The 13,767-nt window shown below is 47.0% G+C and overlaps 1 protein-coding gene across 2 annotated transcripts in view; it reads left to right on the forward strand.

Annotated features, from left to right (window-relative positions):
- Positions 1–670: 670 nt before the first annotated feature.
- Positions 671–13,767, forward strand: part of LYST (lysosomal trafficking regulator) — a 93,379-nt gene continuing 80,282 nt past the window's right edge. The window contains exon 1 of one of the 2 annotated variants that reach the window (XM_069800703.1): positions 671–1,387. The gene's annotated coding sequence lies outside the window, so the exon portion shown is untranslated. Of the gene's footprint in view, positions 1,388–8,279; positions 8,395–13,767 lie in introns of those variants that run through there. The other variant, XM_069800701.1, reaches the window with a different exon arrangement.

The raw sequence follows: 13,767 nt of genomic DNA on the forward strand, positions 1-13,767 counted from the left end.
GATCCAGCTGACTGCAAGATCAGACAAGCACGAGCGCTCCCTTTCCAGCACCTGGGCTTAGTGAAACCGTGCCCTGAGCTATAGCTGTGACTATGCAGAAAGTAAAATACGAATGTGCCCAGCAAATATTTGAATCAAATCCCAAGACCATATTGTACTGACAGGAGAAGCCATAAAGGAAATTCAGTATATTAAGACTAATGGGTAAATTGGCATGGTGATATGTGGCAGCGAAGTTCAAAGCAGCAGTCTAAACCACCAATTCGTCATGAGAAACACAAATATTGCATTGACAGCTCAGCTTACTGCTCAGGGATGTGCATCAAGAAGAGCTAGTGACTTCTCAGTTCTAGCTGGGCTTTTGGCACCTGGCTGCTGCCAGGATGTTCACAGCGTAAAGGCAGATCACTGTCTTAAAGGGTTCGGGGCTCTGGATCTCTTCCCATTGAACTGAAACCAGCACACTGGTGTTAGCCGTAAGAGAGTTGGTGCCTATGCAGTTGGGATCACTCACTTTTAGATCAAGTAATTCGGTATTTTAGAACAAATATAATGTCTTTATTGTGACTAGAATAAGGGGATCCTGGCCAAGGCCTGCTGTCCTTGCAGATGGAAGTTCAAAAGGGGATGTCTAAAATTGCAGGCTCAGAGATGTATATGTAGATTTTGAATTGTGTGGTTTGATCACCTGTTTCTTTTTTAAATGTTGGGCTTAGAGAAATAACATCAATTGGAGACCAGAAACTTCTATTTGACAATCAGCTCAGATTTGCTCATTGAAAGTCTTTTTGGCAGAACAGGACAGAGTTTTGAGTTCTTCACACAGTCGTCTCAGTACATGAATGTGGCCTTAAGGCTGAACTGTTCCCTTTTTATATGCCTGTATACAATACTCAAGCAAACACAATGGAATGGCATATTGGAAAGCTTTTAGCTTCTTGCACCACTTAGCACAATCTTTTTAGCTGTCTGCATTGTTTACTCATCCTCCTGCACCACTGACAGTAAAAGCCTGCACGAGTTTCTTTTCGTCTTTCTTTCTTTCCCTTCCTTTTTTTTTTTCTCCAGCAGCACTGCAGACACAGTAGCACAACCAACTCAAAAAACCCAAACCAAAGCAACCTCCAAATTCCAAATCTCTGCAGGAGAGGCTGCTTGTGTGAAGCTGAAAAGGAGCCAGAGCGTACCAGCAAGAAAGCTGTGATTTCATCCAGCAGCCTGACAGAAACTCTGAGGCTTCACTGCAGCAGTTTGTGCAGATGCAGCAGCATCCCTCTGACCGGGGCCGTATCAAGTGCTAGCAGAGGAGTCCCCAGAAGGAGGATGCCCATGTAATTCTGTGTCACTGCCCCCTTGCTTTTTAGTTGCAACTCTCTGAGGAAACCAGGTATGCTCTACAGGTTTTTAAACAGTTTTTATTCCTTAGGATGATGCCTAATTTCCAAGGGAAGGGTAGGCTGCATGGAAATGGGGAAGATTGATGAGACAAAGAAAGGTCCCCAAGGAGGGTCGTTCTCCTCGCCATGGAGTGGTGGTAGTCAGGTTTCTTGTGGGGGGAAGTGCAGGAAAATTATCCTGGACAGAGGTGGCTGGGGCATTTGCTTGCCGTGAAGGTTGGCAGGGAGGTTTCTGGTGAGGTCTGGTGTGAGGGCTCAGGGGTGAGTAGCAGCTGTCACACATGTTTTGGTGCTTGTCTGGGGACTGATCGGAGCTGGGGACTGGTATTTCTGCTTTGGTATCTGTGTGTCAGCTCCTGTGTCAGGTCAGCAGGCAGGGGAGGGCTACTGGCCAGGTGCGGGAGAAGGTTTAGGATGGCATGTGCTGGGTTGGGGAAACACCGAAGGTTATAGCATTTGCACCAGTGTGACTCTGGGGTGACTCTGCTGAAAGCAGTAATGCTGACAAAACTGTGCACAGGATTTGGCCTTATAATGCAAAAATGAGAAGATTTGGCAGGGGGCCTGGAGGGGTGCTGGGAGCTAGTCTCTGAATGTATAAATGCATGTGTTTCTAAAAAAGTCTGCTGGTTGCTGGATAGATGTCTGAAGCCCTATGAGCATGCATCACCTTTCATAGGAAACAAAGAGGCTGTTGCTTTTCAGACAGCCTCCCCACTGAATTATTCAATGCAACTAAATAACTACAGAGCTCCACTGAGTTGCATCAAACTGCAAAACGGGCTCCCTCCCTTGCCTTGAATCAATGCCATTTTCTCTTTCTGAATGCTACATTATAGCCTCAAATGGGTGGCTTGGAGCAATGCTTGAGATACTTAGAGAAAGAACAGCAAACATAGTAAGAAGAGCATGGAGAGGAACTGACATAACACTGTCAGAACGCTTCAGACCGAAGCACAGACTGCTGCGGGTTGTGGGGAAATGACAGTGTCTGAAATAGAGCATGCTTTGTGCCCCGTTGTGTCTTCAGAGCCAGTGCCTGTCCAAAAATGCTAATCTGGAGACAGCACCACCTAAAGAAAAGCAGAAAAGCACAAAGGCTGAGTGTTGTTACAGTGACTACTTCATAGGCTGGGTTTACTCCAAAGCAGGCGATGCAAACCCTGTGTATCATCCACGCTGGCTCTCTTGCACCCTTTCGCTTGCTCAGCATCATCATTCTTCTTGTCAGATCCCCCCACTGTGCCAGAGCTGAAGCTGGTATACGTACCAACAGGGAACCAAATGCCTCTAAATGTCCGTTCTCTGGAGCTGCCGGGCTGGGGGGAGCAGTTTGTCCCCATTAGAGCAGCCCTACGGAAATGTCCCATTTGCAATGCTGACACGAGCTCCCACGAACACCGTGACACGTGGGGAACGGGCACAGAACCAGCCTCTCACCTCCCCCTGACACCAAGCCAGTACCTCCTGCACGGGGGGACAGGCAGACACGAGCCCCCCCAGTGCCGGAGGAGTATTTGAAAGCAGCCCCGTGATCGCTCTGCATCTGCTTTACTGGCAGCTAAGGAGCACCCCAAATGCTCCTTAGCGTTCCGTGCATGGAGGTGGGTTACTGCTTCTGAAGATGGAGACATCCAGTGCCCTAATCAGAAAAAAAGTGTTTGCAAACATGGAACATTTACCTTTGCTGAATTATCTTTCCTTTTCCAGCAAAGATAATTCACAAAGAAATTCATGGCTGGACTGGAAACAAAACTATTAGGTTGCTAATCAGAAATCACAGGGAGAAATGCAGTGTGAGTCTCATGCAGGAGCAGAAATGTTTTGAAGAGGTTGGTTTGGGTTTTGTTATGTAGAGTTCATCTATTTGTAAAAATCATGGTCAGTTTGCCAGAAAATGATTACGTTTATCTCATAACTTATTCATAATGTTGTGATTAACAACTTTGTGTTGTTGATCTGGCTTATCTATTTTCCTTTAAAAAACCAAACAACAAAAACTAATAAACGTAGAGTGACATCATATTTTTTTGTGAAAGGCAAAGTTTTGCTGCTGAATCTTTCTAAGGCAACACTGACTGTAATGAAACTCATGAAATATAGAAAGGCCCAACTTAAAAAAAAAAAGGAAAAACGGCTTACCACAACAAATGCTTTATGTTTATATCTTGATATCTGACCTGAAGTGACCACAAAGAGTTGCAGAAATATTGAACAAATTGGTAGAAACTATAATATGTAACATAATTAGCAGGCGCATGAACATATGTGATACAATACGGAAAAACCAGTATAGCTTTTGTAGAAAAAAAATAGCTCACAGCTCTACTGGAGTTTTTTTGGGAGGAGGGAGGAGAGGGGAGTCACCAGTGAAGTCTCAGAAATCTGCCACTGGGCTTGTGTTGTCTGACATAGAAGTTATCTGAAAAAAGAAGCATAGTTTGAGTTGAGAGAGTTTCCTGATGGTAAGTTACTCTAGGTAGCAAAAATGAAAGTCAGCTGGGAAAAGGATTTCAAGCTATGAGTTATGAGATTAAAATGGCAGAAAAAAATCAATGTTGATAACAGCAAAGAAATGCACCCCAGTTAAAACAATCCTATCTTTGCATGAAGAGAGAGAAGTGATGAAGAGAGAAGTCCTAGTACTTGGGTAGAAGAGATCCCTGAGTGACGACACACAGTTTTATGAAGTTGTCAGCCCAGTGCTGAGTGGTGGAGGATGAAAGGAAGTATGACATTAGGAATTATTAAGGAATGGGAGGATAGGAAAACATAAGCATAGTATGCAGGAAATTTATGGTGAACTCACGTCTTGAATATTGTCTGCAGCTCCAGTTCTCTCATGCTAAAAAGAACAAGAAAAGTTTCAAAGAAGGGCAAGAAAGCTGAAGCAAATGGTACAGAGTGAATGATTAGTCCAGGACTCTTCAGAGTGGAACAAAAGGAGCAGAGGGGAGATTTGACAATGAGGCTTAAAACCATGAGCAGCGCAGAGAGAGGGCCTAGAAAGTAATTATTCCCTTCCACAAAGCAGAAGAACTAGAGGAAACTAAGAGAAATGGGCAGGTAAAAAGTCCAAAACAAAGAAAAAGAGGTGCTTTTTAGCCAGCCATGTAACTGAACTTTGGAACGCTGCAGGACTTTGTGGGTGCCAAAGCCTTACGTGGGCTCACACAGCTACTGGACAAGTCAATGGTAGAAAAATTAGTTTTGCTGTGTTATTCACTCTTTCAGATTTTTTACAGTAGCATAGGAAAAAAATAGAGTAATGTGCTTCCTTGGGAAAACAGACCATTATTCATTCCCTGCTGAAAGACTGCTCATCTCGGCTGACAAAAGATGCCCTTTCCACAAACCTCTCTGATTTAAGATCGTGGATTCAAGACAGCTCACATGTTATATCTATTACTCCACAGTTTTTATTATTGACTTTAGTGTACCATTAAAACACAGGTAAATTTTCCTAGACAGGTAAATACTCATTGGAAAGGAGAGAGATAGACTGAGACTGTAGAAACGGCCTGCAAAATCTAGGCCTTACTTTATCTTTGTAGTGCTTTCAGCTGAAACTTGGATGATGAGAGTAGATGGAGCCATATGAAAAATGTGTAGTGGTGACTTAAGAAGTTCTGGGAATGGACAGTGGCTCATTGACCCCTAAAATTTTGCAACCATTGATCTAAATCCACTGCCTGTGAATGTTAATACCACATACTGAAGAATTTGAGTACCAATGTGACCTGTGCAGATCTCAGTGCTGTGAGCTTGTTCTACTGTCCGTGAGAAGAGTAGGGAAATACCACTCATATTCTTGTTTCTTGCTTGTTTTCTATCTTATTACCTTCTGCATGTATGCAGAAGAGAGACAATCATAGCAGAAATCCAGGAAGAATTCTGCTGAAAGACTTTATAGATTTCAAGTGAGATTCAGATACTGTTTGTAGAATAAAGGGAGTTATCAGTGAACCAATGTTGATAAAAAGAACCAGACTTGATTTAAAGTTATTCTGGCATGAACTGGTGTCATTCGACTCACTTTCATGGAGCTGCTGCAAATTTATATTGATGTACATGAATTCAGAATGCATAGTACTTTACTGCACAACTCAGATTTAAAACTGAACAACAGGCATGCTGTCATATCGGCAGCAGGAGCTTTAATTACTGTAATTAAAGAAAATCCGCGTGAGCTGAAAGATAGGTTGCACTTTGAAGCATTCAAGTGAGAAGAACATTACCGTTCTGATAAAATCTTTAATTGCACCTACTTACATTTCTCAACAATTTTTTCAGTGCAAGCAGTTTATAATCTTTTTTAGCACACACATGACAACTGCTTCAGTGGATTTCAATTTAGGCTATGGCTAACTTCGTTTCCAAACATTTTAATAGATACCTTGCAAAAATGCACTCATATGTTTGTATATGGTGGCTGATTCTCATCTGAAAACTCTTAGTTTCAGTAAAATTTATGTTATCAACCTGAAATGCTCCTATTCTTTGCGCTTTAAAAGCTAGTATTGCAAGGGTGAGTTGGTGTACTGTTGGCCATCGACTTCATTTTCATTGCTCCTGTTTCAGTTCTGCCATACAACCACCCAAGGAAATGTACTGGCTGCTTAGTTTCACTGGCCTCCTTGAGAAAACCGTAGTCAATGTGTAAATGTCAAGCACTGCGTTGGCTCTGCCCTACATCTGCCGCTGAGGAAAACTGGGCGGCAGCAGAGGTACGACCAGAGAGCCTTGGAGTTATTGGCAGGCGGGAGTTTCACAGGAGAGGCCAGTAGAAACCTCTGTCTTCTTGCTGCTGCCAGCACTGAGGAGGGACGCATACATGTAGTCATCCTTCGGCAGCTGGAGGATCTGAAAGAAAGATAAAGTAGCACAATCTCTTCTTTTTGGTAAACAGGAAGCCCCGGTTCAGAGGTAAAAGAGACTTCTCTTTCTTCTTGGCTGCAGGAAGCGGGCTGGCTTCACGTGAGCATTAGAGAGTTTGCTTCAGGGCAAGGGCTCCCCGAGCCCAGGGTTGGGAATTTTGGCTCTCTTTTCCCTCCAGTAGCTGAAGTGCCACTGGGGTAGGCTGGACCAAATCCTACCATGGTCTCCAAGAGTTTAAAATAAACTGGCTTAAAAGTGGGATTTAGTCTGCTGGCGACTAACTGGCATCTAAACTCCAGGGCATCGAGTGAAGCAGTTTTCCCAAAGTCTTCCAGTCCTCTGCGGCCACAGAAGAGAGCTGGGCGCCCTTGGAGGCCACTTGTCTCTCTGAGCTGAGATCTGGCCTTCCCAAGGGCGGGCACCTAGCCGGGGGCATGGGGTGCCACCGGGGCTCCCGTGCCTGCAGCTCCGCGGCTGTGCTGTGCGTGTAACCTTGCTCGGGAGCAGAGCGGCACGTCGGGCTCCTTGCCCTTCCTGGTTTTAGTGAAATACTGGTGTCGCTTGCCTAGGACTTCTTTTTTTTTCCCAGGGATTTAAGATGTTTTCAAGTGCAGAAGTGTTGTCTAGGTACCTAACTTCCAGAGAAAGGCACCACCTTGGGGTCTGCACAGCTGGCCCTCGCAGGGAAGTTGCTCCCTTGGCTTGGACCAGAGGTCCATTTAGGCTGGTAGCCATCTGACAGGGACGGGTTGCTTCCCGTCGATAAGGTGAGGACCAGCACGAACAACGGCCAAAAGCCAAGGGAAAAAATAAGAAACGTGGCCGTAAATAGATGCCATGGGAGAGAGTACGAGAAGCAGGGGCGTACAGGCGGACCGAAGTTTGTGTTTGCGGAAGACTTAACCGCTGTTACCTCGTGTGTATCTAAACTTAGTTTGGCAGGTGGGTCCTGGGATCCTGCTGCCTGAAGCATTCCCAAGATCTGTCTCTGTCCGTCCGCGTAATCCTTGCAGGCAGCCTGGCTTAAGTTTTACAAACGCAATATGCCCCTGAGGTTAGCCAGCGGGCCCTGGGACGGTGACTGGAATGTAATCCCAGAGCTGGAACCAGTCCTCACCAGGAAAGGCGGCAGGGGTCAGGGAGCGGGAGGCCAACGCGCCCGGGAGAGGCGTCGGGATGTGAGAAGGATGCACCGGGGTAAGGACACCCCTGCACCCTGTGTCACCTCCTTCTGATTTCAAGAATCAGGAAGGTTATGCCAAACCTAGGCACGTACGTGAACAGATGAAGCGCGCGCTTGTTAACATCGCCTGTAACGTCCTGCTGCCGCCTTCAGAAAACTAGTAAGCGCCCTGGCCGTGCGAGGTGAATTCCTGGAGAGGGCGAGAGCAGTGACATGGAGTCGGGGCACATTATCGATTTATTTGCCCATGTGAACCAGCTCTGACAGGGAGCTGGCCAAGCGGCATTCAGGGCAATCCTGTCCTCCAGGCCTCCCAGCTCCGCAGCCGTAAATCTGCTCCAGGAATTTACTCAGAGCAAATACCAAAGCGGAGCGCAAGCCCTCCGGCTGCTTGCAGAGCCCTCCGTATCCAGGGCAGCACCAGCTACGGGCTTCGGCCGGCGGAGCCGCCGGACCCGGGCAGCGCCCCGACCCGACCCGACCCGACCCGACCCGACCCGCCGCCGCCGAGGCCGCCGCCGCCGCCGCCGCCGCCGGGGGCGGAGCGTGGCGGGAGTGGGCGGGGCCCCGCTCGCCGAAGGGCGGGCGAGACGCTGACCCAGGGAATGCACGCCCCCGCCCGGAGGGATTTCCCCCCGCCCCCCGCTCGGCCAACCGGCGGCGCCGATTGGCTGGGGGCGCGCGCGTGATACCGCCCGCCGCCCACCCGCGCGCCGGTGCTGGCGGAGCGGCGGCGGCGGCGGCGGCGGCGGGAGCGGCGCGGTCCAGTCAGGGGGGGCGAGAGGCGGGGCGGGCGCTGCGTTGCCCGGGCGACGGGGGCGGGCGGCGCGGCGGGGCCGGGCCGGGCCCTCCCGCCACGGGCTGCCGGGACGCTGTCAGCGGGATAAGAGCGGAGCGGGCGGCCGGGCGCGCCGTCGCCGATGGGGCGAGGAGCGGGTAAGGGCGGGGCGGGCACCGCCGCCTCCGGCCTCGGGTTGTGGCGGGGCGGGGGGGCCACGACACGACGACGCGGCCCGCCTGGGAGGCAGGCAAGGCAGGCAGCTCGGCGGGCCCAGGCCCCGCCGCGGGTTTCGCCGAGGGGACCGCCCCGCCGCGGGCCGAGGCCGGCGCCGGGATCCGCGGTGCGTGGGCCGGGGCGGGCTGTCACCCGGCGCCTGCCGCCTCGGTGCCGTGACGATGCCCGCCCATTGCCGCTGGTGGCTCCGGGCAGCCCGGCGGCGGCGGCGGGAGGCGGCCGTGGGAGGCGGAAGGAGCCGCCGCCGGTGGCGCAGGCGGGGCCCTGCTCGCCCGGAGGCTCGCCGGGGCCGGGCCGCGGTGGCCGGCGGCGGGAGGGGTGGGGGCGCGCTGAGGGCCCCGGCGTCTCTCGGGGGCGGGAGTCGGGGCCGGCTCCGTGGTGGTGGCTTTGTGTGAGGCGGGTGGTCGCGCCGAGCGCTTCTTCCGAACTTGTGGCCTCTGCGTTGACCGAAAGGCGACGTTTAACGCTCCGTGTGCAGGCGGCGCGTGCGGGGTGTTTCCCCGTTCCTCCCGGTGTTAGCGGGGCGCCGCGGGCTCTGCCTCGCGGCCGGCTGCGTTTGCGCAGAACTGGAGCGCGAAGCCCTGCTGTCAGCAAGGCGCTCGTTGAGGGTGGGAGGTTAACAGTTGGAGAAAAGCGAACGGGGGCTGCTCGCGGAAACGCGGTAGCGCTGGTGGACGTGGAGTACAACAGTCGCAGCGCTTCAGCACATGAACTGTGCTTTTTTTTTTAATCCCCTAAAAAGAGTGGACGGAGGAGCAAACGGAACTCTTCTAGATGCTCTCTGAGCATGGGGAGAACGTGTGAAGATACTCTTCCGAGGGAAAAAAAAATAAAATCTAAGAATTGGATGGTACCTGGTATCCCCCAATGGACTAAAGACCTGCCTTTTACTTACCTATACAGTGAGAGAGAAGGCAGAGAAAGCAAGTGCATCACTGGAAGTGACAATAAAACCTCTTGTATAAGAGAAAGCAGAGCAGTTGAAGAAATTCAGGAGGCGGGTCAGATGACTGAATGTGGTGGCCTGGGAGTTGGAAAAGCTTCTAATGTGGTTATAAGTGGGAACTGGCTAGAGAAGAAAATCTGGATGGGAGGCTTTTTTTTTTTCCTTTCTAGTTGTAGTGCCACATGAATCAGTAAGGCTTCAATATAAAGACCTAGAGAAACTTGAAGTTAGTGGCACAAGCTTGTCTCACCAACAGAATCATACTGTTGCATTTGAGATGGTGGGACAATCTTTAGCAGAGAAACCAGCAAGGTCTGTTTTAGTCGTGTGTATCATAATCTTATGCTAGGTAGCAGAAAAGAGATGTCTGGAGCACTTAACCCTTCCCAAAGGAAGGATCTGAATTTGCTTGCTTGGACAAGAGACCATGACTGCATGGAGCTTTTATCATAATGGGGCTACAGTGTGGTAAGGAGTCAGGAAATTACTCTGAGTCTCCTTTTTGCCTTTAACTGTAGGCTCACAGATCAATAGCATGAAGAAGAAAGTATCATCTTAGACACGTTAGAAAATCTGTGGTTTAGTGGCTCTGAGAGTTTCTGGTGGATGCTTAAAATGGAGTGAATGAAGAATGAGAATGCTTTCATATATTGTCATAGACAAGAAAAAAAAAACAGCTTGTTCTAGGGTATTTTAATTTTACTCTTCTTTCTTCCTCATTGTGCTTTGGACAGAGAATCTTGGAAGCCAAGAGCAAGTAGGTTTCAATGCCTTACTTATAAAACTGAAGTTAATAGTAAATGAGACCTCAGGAAGTCAGTCGTCACTTGGTTTGTAGGACTATACAGATTTCTTAAGAGGAACTTTTTTAATGTAACTCCCTTTCTGCTTTCCCTCTTTCCTTCCCCCATTAGTTTTTTTTACCATACTCAAAGGCAGCTTTCCATTAAAAATATTTAATTAATTGTAAGAAGTTTTTCTGTTAGGTTAGTAACCATTTGATTAAGATTCTTCTTAAATGCTTCTTTTGCTTCCGCCTTTTGTGCAGTTTTTAGTGCAGTTTAAGACAATAAAAGAGACCGTAAGCACCTTGAACAATAGCATAGGATCTGTTGGAAAGTAAAACACTTAATATGTAAACGTTAGAAAAGAGAAACTGCATTCTTAACACTTATTGAAAGTAAGTTGCTGCTTTTATATAGTTCTCCTTACAGTTAAGGTCAAAGAGCATAAGCAAATACTATGAAATATGAACAAACACTTCAGGAAGCTATCAGTTCTGTATTTTTATTGTCACTGTTTTCTTTAATAGACCATGTGCATCCTTATTAGTATACAATTGTGCAATTAGTGTACAATTGTCCTTGCAGCTTGTGCAGGGATCTAATTTCCTTTGTGTTTGAAGAATTTTGCCCTTGTCGTGGTAGTCTCTTTTCTAATAAGGTAATGTTGCATGTAGAGGAATTCTGAAGTAAAACTGGTATTGATAGTTGTCTTATGCGGGCAGAAGGGAGCAGAGGGAACATGGGGTGAAATGATTATTTTGTAAGAGGATTCTGGCGCACCAGGAAGCGCTTGCTGCCCAGAACATGCCCGCTTGTCTTCTGCAGGCGAATTTAAGTTCTTTGGAGTGAACAGCTGTCGCTGACAAGATCTCGCTAATATCTATTTTATTCCTTTTTGAGGAGATGTCAGGCTCTGTGGGCTTCTATAGTGAAGAACTGTAGTAGCTGTTGCCTGAGATGTCACTACTTCATATTGTTGATTTCACTTTAAGGTCATCTTTTATGTTTGTTGGAAAATTGGATTATAATGTTGGAGAAGGATCGTAATATGCAGTGGGGGGAGGGCTCTATGTATCTACGTGTGAGATTACTTTGACTCTTGCTTTCTTTTCCAGTTCAGAGATGGTTGTGAGAATGTCAGTTACTCTGGTAAATTATTTCTTGATGAAGATTCATAAGCCTTTAGATAGTATCAATTGAGCTGGTGTCATCAGAGCTATCAGCTTCTGTGATAGCACTGATCTGGAGATGATATACTGTTTTTAGACTGGGACAAGATCAAGTAGAAGAGATCTGTGGTTGCTTCTGTTCTGTTACCTGGCCTGCTATGTCTGAGCTGGCTAAGCTGATTGAGCAGCTTGTTACTGCTGAAAGGGGAGATCTCCCTCCTGCCTTCTTCCCTCTGCTGGCAGTGATGACTACCTGATCCTTCAATATGGCAATTAAAAAACAAAAAAATCCAGCTGAAAAAACTAGTTTTCTGCAAACCTGTGGAGTTGAGTCGCATCGAGAAGGAATTGCGTGAGCGCAATGTTGGAGGAAGAGGAAGAGTTGCTGGGGAGGAAGAGAAACACCTTCTTGCTAGTCATGAGTTGTCAGGTGGGCTGAGCTGTCTCATTTAACTGTACCCTAGCTGCTCCTCAGGAGGTGGGGGCTTTTGTTTAGACTCAGCAGGGTGTCTGCTTCAGCTGTCATGGTCATTTGAGAAGAACTAATAAAGGAGCATGGTATGCACTAGATCCAGATTTTCTTTTCCTTTGTTCAGATTCAAGTCTTGCATTTGAACATGTCTTTCAGTGACTTGTTGAAATTAGTGCATGGGAACGTCTTGCCTCCAGACAAAGCACTCTGTACAGAAGTGATACTGGGATGTGTGAAGGGAAAGGAGAAGAAGATGCTATGTGCAATCTTGACGTTTTTCTTGCTGTAAGCTATTAGCTCTTCATGGTTCATGTTTGCAGCCTGGAGTCTAATTAAAATCCCATTTTTCTGGGAAGTCAGGGGTTTTGGTACTAACTATTAGAGTGGAAGTGTGAGTCTTCCTAGTGTGATTTCTAGGTCACTATGCTGTGCTCTGTGTGAAAATATAGCTTAAATCTGATGCTGAGTGTGAGAGCAAGACAGAACAAAATTAAACGCAAAATTCCTTAGTTTATGTATGTTGAAGAAGGGATAAGTATGCAATGCTGTGATCAGTGTAGTGAAGTCCTGGAATAGTGCTGTATCTTGGTACCTGTAAGTGCTGAAACTTCTGTTGTATCTTTGTTCTGGATGTTTCTCTTAAGTTCCACTAGCCTTTTTAGTCACTGCTGCACATTTCATCTTCTTTCATATTCTATGGCTGAGGTATTTTGTGGTTTTGGTGTGTTACAGAAGAGCAGGGCTTCCATTCTTCTGTTCTCTGACTCTCTTAGACCTCTTCTCCCCCATAAGTAACTTGCTACTGCCTGCTGTTACTGTGTGTGGGATTTTGCAGTGACCACACAGTGGATAAGCACTGAAAGGGTTGTCTTCTGCACTTCTGAGCTTGTGTAGTTCACTGTAGGCATGTGGGGCTTGCCCTGTGACACTTGTGTTTGTATGGGGTTTTTGAGCTGTGCGGAGCTGAGGCTCTGTGAGAATTACTCTTACTTAACATTGTGAAAGAGCTTTTCTGTGTCTTCTGGATAATTTGAAAGGTGGGAAGTGGAGGGCAAGAGTGATGAATGGTGGTTTGCGAAAGATGGTGGAAGCCTAGTGCCTGTTAGACTGTGTCTGTGTTAGAGTGGTTGAGCAAGCATCTGACGATCTCAGCTAATCCTCACGTTTATGCATTCTTTGCCCTCTTCTCCAGAAACGTGAGCTCCTTGACTTCAGCTAAAAGCATCACCGTGCCCCATGGAAAAGTATGGGAGCATGAAGTGCTAAATGTGAGGTGGGAGGGAAGAGTTCCTGGTTCTTCAAACTTCTGACAGTAGAGAAAAACCTTTCTGCTTTCCCAAGAGAAAATTGGGAAGATGAAATATCAGAAGGAATTTTGGTCAGGTAGTGCCAAATGCAAGGCTTCACTGGAAGCATTAAAACTGATGAGAACTTCATCCCGTTTTATTTCAGCAAATGCCTGACTTCATCTTTTCCTCTGTAGTATTGTGGAGGCATTTACTGAAGACTTGTTTGCTTGTGGGGGATAAATGGCAAAAGGCATCTAACTAGATCTGTTAACCTCAGTAAGCAACTGATTTGGTTAGACTTCAGTGTATTAACTAAAAGATGAGGAATGAGTAACAGAAACAGCTATCTGAAGGGATGAATAGTTCTCAATGTCTTAATTCTGGAAAATAGTGAATGAGTAAAGAAAATATTTAAGACTTAAGGAAATATTCCTGATAGTTTATAATTATATTGCAGGAACTGATAAAACTCCAGCAATATACTTTCATTATAATATTTCAAGGGTTGAAATTTGTCAAGTTTTGATTCAGTAATTCCGACAGACACTGAAATAGTCTTAAAATTAACCAAAAAGTGCAAGTCTTTCACCTTCCTGTTCTCTTTCTGTTGGAAGGCAAGAGAGTTTAACAATC

The sequence above is a fragment of the Haliaeetus albicilla genome, chromosome 13, assembly GCF_947461875.1.
Source record: "Haliaeetus albicilla chromosome 13, bHalAlb1.1, whole genome shotgun sequence".
Classification (NCBI taxonomy): Eukaryota; Metazoa; Chordata; class Aves; order Accipitriformes; family Accipitridae; genus Haliaeetus; species Haliaeetus albicilla.